The sequence below is a fragment of the Typopeltis vanoorti genome, chromosome 12 (assembly GCF_054136105.1).
Source record: "Typopeltis vanoorti isolate ZY-2024b chromosome 12, IOZ_Tvanoo_1.0, whole genome shotgun sequence".
In the NCBI taxonomy this organism is placed as follows: domain Eukaryota; kingdom Metazoa; phylum Arthropoda; class Arachnida; order Uropygi; family Thelyphonidae; genus Typopeltis; species Typopeltis vanoorti.
Genome location: NC_143560.1, coordinates 107815647 through 107822281, shown reverse-complemented (window position 1 = coordinate 107822281; position 6635 = coordinate 107815647). Strand labels below are relative to the sequence as shown.

Sequence of the window (6635 nt, the reverse complement as noted above, 5' to 3'; positions counted from 1 at the left end):
AGTGGTAGTTCTACTAACTTCTATCGTTTAAAAAAATCTAACTCACGCGGTTTACTCGTTCTATTTATGTGACATACACACACTGCAGGTAGTACAGTGGGTGGGCCAGAGAATTTTCCCCTATTCTTTCGGGCCTTCCAATAAGCGTGATGTTGATCTCACATCAGGCAATGAAATTCATCACCTACCCAAAGACGATTACAAACATCCATGGTGGGATTTCAATCCGCAATCATTTGATTGGGGAGTGGATATACAAGGTAAATACATTTAACATCGGTAAATGTATATAATAAATAATTACAGTAATATCAATTCCTCCACTGAGTCGTAATAACTAGGTCTTCATGGCCCTTAATAGAGACCTTTCCATTCATACACAGTTTTGCCAGATAGTATTTATCCCATTCACTTGAGATTATTTTATAGTATACAACTTTAGGGAAATAAACGATCTACAGGATTTATTTAATTTTTTTCATGTTGTTTAAGAACTTTTTTTTTTTGGATTTAATGATTATTTTATTTTTAATTTAATTTATTTACTGTTCACAATTCACTATCAATCTACCATCCTATCCTGATGATGGATTGGTAGTGGACTGTGTAGAGTAAGGGACTTCTCACATTGCGTTCTGGGATTCAGTGCAGTTGTCATCCTAATGATAATATTTCGTCGTTGTCGTTCTCTTTCCCATATTCACAATAGCACCTGAAAGGCTGCTTCATAAAATATGAACCATTCAATGGTGAATCTTATGCAAGTCGGGGAGCAAAATTCACAATTTCTCTCTCTTTTTTTTAAAATATTTGGTAGGAAGAACCGTGCATAGAATCGATTACTATTCTTTCCATCTTCTTCCGCCAGGGTGTGATGTGTAGGATCGTTAGCGAGCTAAACGATGCTCTCACTGAAATGTTTATCATGTATATTAGTTTGTCGCATTTTTGTATTATGTATGTAAACTATTTTCAGAACAATAAAGTCTTTCTAAGGAATGCGATAAGTTGCTGTTATTATGAATGCGGTATTTATTTTCAAAAGCTATTGTAAACTTAGGTAACGTTTATGCGCCAATAGAAATACGTGAAATATAAGATTAAAAAAAAAAAAAAACCTTTGTTACTTAAATTCATTAACTTAATTGATGTTTTTTTTTTTTTTTTGCTTTCCACGAACATATATACATGTACAAATGCCTTTTAATACACCACTATACGGAATAATAAATACCATTTACTTCAGATAATCTTTCAATTATGTAACGCAATTTTTCCTAATTTTAGACATTCCCTCCATCACAAAATGCGATACATTACAATTGGCCACATGAAGTTGAACCCTCTCCGAAGTTATATGGCTTATGGACCAGTCGGTATGTTACTTATGTTATTTCTCCTTCAGTTGTTACCTCTGGTTGCCAGCACGGATTACCAGCGTTTTCAGTACATCAAAAAATGCATTGATATAAAAGAACTGGAACAGAATGCATAATTGGGAAGCTTTTATTTATAGTATTGTACATCGAGAATTAAGTAGAGGAAACAGTAAGTTGTGTGTGTATTGGAGTAGTGTGTACCTTCCCATGGTGAGCCCAAGGGCTTCTTAGGATGTCACATAATAATGGTAATAATAGTAATTTACTCTGAACACTTTCTCACTGTCTCACAACATTTTAGTATATATTGGTGCATCATTAGGAATGGCTAAGTAAGAAAATACTTATTACTAGACTCAGATAAAAGTACACATTACTCATTGGATCTCAGTATGTACCCTGGAGGTACCAAAAGGTGCCAAATAGCATTACAGTGTTTCATTTTATGAGGACAGGAATAAGTGACCATATATACAGTAATTTTAATCCAGCAACCACATATCTGGAATTCTCGGTAGAAATGGTATCTAGCTTGTATCAACAACTGGTTGTTTCTGTAATGAGTCACACTAATAATTAGTTAGATGCCACTGCTTTTTGATGATTGCAAGTTTTGGTGTATTGCAAATGACAAGGTATCAGTTTTTAAATGAATGTGCATAGTGTTTATTATTATTATTATTATATGACACCTCCAGGGAGTCCAAAGACTCATCTAGGGAAGATACTCTCTGTTTCCATCACTCAATCCACCAACTACAACGAACTACAGCTACACCAATGCCATCTACCACCCACCAACACCACTAGTATTTTCACAGACAATCACAAAATGCCATTTTGAATGGGGTTTGCGGGTTTGAATCCATGCCCAAAGCAGGATTCAAACCCACAGCCTTTTGGTTGGAGAGCAGATAAGCTAACCACTCGGCCAACAAAGCTGGCATATATAATATAGCATTATATATATATATTATAATAATACTATAATATATAATATTATTATATATATAGCAAACCTACTATATGATATAGCAGGTATTTCCCCTCTCAGAAATGCAGGTTTTTGCGTTCTGTTTACTGCATGTCAGCCAGAGAACACACAATTTACAATAAAAAAAATGCTATTGGTGAGTTGTAGGTGATGTGTATGTAGATGAGGATGGAATAGCAATGGTGGGGGGGGGGGAATTGTGCCCTCCTGTAATGAGGCCTTGGAGGTATTGTGTAATAATATATCATGTAAATGTATACTATCATTTATATATTTAAATGTTAATCTCACCTAAAAAGGATTGTAAACTTATAGCACATTAGTATCATATTAGGCTAAGAGTTAGATAATTGGGAAATACTGTTAAAAGATCAGGCATGATACATTTCAATACATATTATAATATGGATGCACATATGTGTATATAATGATAATGCATTACATAACTTTTTTAACTTCATGCATATTGTAACCTGGATGAGCTGTTATTCTTAGGTTACACATATGATTGTTGAAATTTTGTACTAGAATGTGAAGCATAAAATAAATTAGATTGTCTAGTGAGCAGTGTGAAACCGCCACCACCCCATGAAAATAAGTTGTTGACTTGAATTATAGCAGAGGCTACAGGATCAGTATATTATGTCTTTTAATTATGTGTGCTCTTAACCTGCTGGTTTGTCAGTTTTGCAGGATGAATATGTCGTTTCTGGAACAAAACACTTCTGTGTATGAGACTATCTACTTCACCTTTTTTTGAAAATGTGTCCATGTCCTCTCTAGGACATTTATAAAGGCATTTTTATTTGAAGGTGAGTTTCATATGAAGCCTGTAGAGTTTCCCCTCTTGGAAACTCAGTTTTTTCAAACTGTAAAATAGGTAAACTGGCAAGAAGAATACATGCCATTTACAGACATGATGTACCATCTTCATAGTCTTATTGCTTCATCTGTAATTCCAAAACAATTGTAGATGAGATTGTAACTCAAGTCTTTCTGAACAAAAAGCATTATGGTTACCGACAGTTGTGGAAGCTCCAGGTGATGAATTATCTACCTCCCAGAGCAGTTATTAATGGTGGTAGTGGTGGGATATGAATGGAGAACCTGTTGATTGCTGAGCAGATATTTTATCCATTCATACAACCAGGAAGAACATTAGTAGACCAACCACATGACCAGCTAATATTACCTTACTGCCATGGGTGGGGTTAGAGAACTTCACTTTAGAATTTGAATGGAACTCTTTCAGTTCACTTCATATTTTAAGTAGACACAAAAGTGATATTATTATTAAGAGAGACCTCCAGGGAGTCAGGGACTCATCAAGGGAGGCCACATACTACACATACACACCAGCTATCATACTTATTCTTGAATTCATTCACACTGCTTGCATTCACAACATCCACTGGCAATCCATTCCAATCATGCACCACCTTATGAGAGAAAAATCTAGCCCTCACCCTCTTCTTAGCAGCATTCATTCTCAGCTTCCAAGGATGCCCTTTTGTCCTTTCTCCACCCTCCATAAATTGGAAAATTCTATCAATTGAAATCCTGTATGGCCCTTTCAGAAGTTTGTAAGTCTCAATCGTATCTCACCTCTTTTTCCTGTTTGCAGACACTGCAGTCTACAAATTCTCAATCTGTCTTCATAATCAGTATTCCATAAACCTGATATAATTTTTAGCACTCCTTTGCACTCTCTCCAATATATCAGAATCACAACAGAGACCAGACCTGTGCACAATAGTCTAAGTGAGGGCTTATCAATGCCGTGTAAAAAGACAAAATGACATTCTTATCTTTACACGTCAAAGTTTGATCCAGCATTGCAATTTGAGTTGTATTTGCAATCTTTGCTACATGGCCCCTGAACTTCAACTTCCTATCTACTAACACTCCATGATCCTTAGCCTCATCAGTTTCTACAAGTATAATCCTACCAATATAATATTACATTAGATATCTAATCATGCCAAAGTGAATGACTTTACATTTACTGACATTGAACTGATATCCATTTTCCCATGCCCACAATTCCAGCCTATTGAAATCATTCTGCAAGTACTGCATATCAGCATCATTCCTGATTACCCTGCCTATCTTTGCATCATCAACAAATAGCTGTATGTTGCTTGTCAAATCCTTCCCAATTCTTGTGGTGCACCACTGGTTACCTTAAATCTTGCAGACTCACACCCCCTCTATACCACTTTTTGATATCTGTCAGTCAGCCATCCTCTTAACCATGCTAATATTCTATAATCCAAACTCATATTCTCCAATTTATGCAGCAGTCTGCCATGCTGCATTCCCCTTGTTTAGTTCAATGGTAACATTGTTATAGAATGTAAGTAAGTTGTTAAAACATGACCTTCCCTTAGTAAACCCATGTTGTTTATTGCAAAGTAGAGATTCACTGTCAACCTATTTCTGAATGCGAGCCCTAACCAGTTTTTCCAACATCTTCACCACCACTCTTGAGATACTAATTGGTCGATAGTTGGATACATCGGTCTTTGCTCCACCCTTATGCAATGGAATTACCATACGTTCTTTCTATTCCTGCGGAATCTTCCTGTTCTGAGACTCATACTAAACAGCCTGGTCAAAAGATTAGCCAGTTCAGCTGAACACTCTTTTAGCACATGTGCTGATATCCCATTAGCCCTATTGCTGAATTCTTATTCAGGTTGTGCAACAGCTCTAATACCTCGACCTCATACACCTAAGTTTCTTTATCCAGTGAAGAGATAGCAGCGAGCTCAATGTCGAATACACCAGGTTGATGCTTTTAACAAAATTGGCACTCATTGGTTAAACAATCTCTTCTGCATCTGTGACCGTCATGCCATCGGCATGTAGAAGATTTATTCTTTCATATTCATTCTTTCTTTTATTTGCAGCATATTGATAGAATTCTTGTGGGTTGTCTTTGGCATGCAGAGTCAATTTCTTTTCATACTCAGACTTTACTTTCCATACAACAGTTGTGATATTCTAGCCTGCTGCTTATAATTTTCATAATGCACATTCTTATGCACATGGTATTTCTTCCACATCATAATTTTCTTACGAATCTCTTGCATAATAAGATTACACATCCATTTGACTCCTATCCTATTTATTCTTCGAACTCTCATGACACATCCTGATATCGCATCATTTAAGTATTGTTTAAATGCTTCCCATACACTGTCAATATTCTTCCCATCCATCAACTGATCCCATTCCACTGAACTCAGTATACTCCTTAGTTGGTCATAATTTTATGTTTTGTAGTTCAGCTTGTAACCTTTTCTGAATGGAACATTCATAAACTTAATCACTTTCCAAGTGAGTACTGCATGATCACTGTCACCAACTGGAGGCAGAATAGTTACATCTTTATCTGTAATGCCCTCTGATACTATAATCAAATCTAACACTCTTTGATCTCGAGTTCCTTTTGTCACATACTGCTTGATGAAGTTGTCTCGCAATGGTCCAATAAATGTATATTCATTCTTCTCATGAGATTCTACTGCTACCAAATCAATATTTGTATAATTAAAGTCTCTCATCATGATTACTCTTTTCACGCTCATCTTTTCTGTTTGGTGATACATTTCTTCATCACTAGCAACCGATCCACCAGGTCTGTAACAATACACCACTTTGTAATTGATCTTGTTAGATTCCACCTCACACCAGATTGCTTCAAACTAACTACCACATGAAATACTGTTAATAGTAGTACTGCAATCATAGGTCTCAACTCTAACTGGATTCAAGTCATCCGATATCATTCCCCCCCCCCCTCTCCTATCATCTCTGTCCTTTCTAAAAATAGTGTACCGTTTACACTCAATACCAGGTCTCACCATTGCCTACATTCTGAGGTCAACATATTGACTAAGGCAACAAGCTCTACCCCTTTGTTTCTGACACTCCTAGTATTTGTGTACAGACAATAATCTACCTACACGTTCTTTTGTATACTCTTGTCTGCATTCTGCATGACACAGTTGGATAAATTGCAGTTATTTATTCTTCTCTACTGCCTTATACGTGTAGACGTCTTTGCACACTTTTGATGGGTCTGTTTGGTGATATCATCTTTTCTGTTTGGTGATACATTTCTTCATCACTAGCAACCGATCCACCAGGTCTGTAACAATACACCACTTTGTAATTGATCTTGTTAGATCCCACCTCACACCAGATTGCTTCAAACTAACTACCACATGAAATACTGTTAATAGTAGTACTGCAAT

At 36.2% G+C, this 6635-nt stretch overlaps 1 protein-coding gene across 4 annotated transcripts in view; it reads left to right on the top strand.

Moving 5' to 3' along the window:
- Positions 1 to 996: 996 nt before the first annotated feature.
- Cc2d2a (Coiled-coil and C2 domain containing 2A) overlaps positions 997 to 6635 on the top strand; it is a 518960-nt gene continuing 513321 nt past the window's right edge. For 2 of the 4 annotated variants that reach the window (XM_090401677.1, XM_090401674.1), the window contains exon 1: positions 1320 to 1376. The gene's annotated coding sequence lies outside the window, so the exon portion shown is untranslated. Of the gene's footprint in view, positions 1029 to 1319; positions 1377 to 1859; positions 2015 to 6635 lie in introns of those variants that run through there. The other 2 variants (XM_090401676.1, XM_090401675.1) reach the window with 2 other exon arrangements.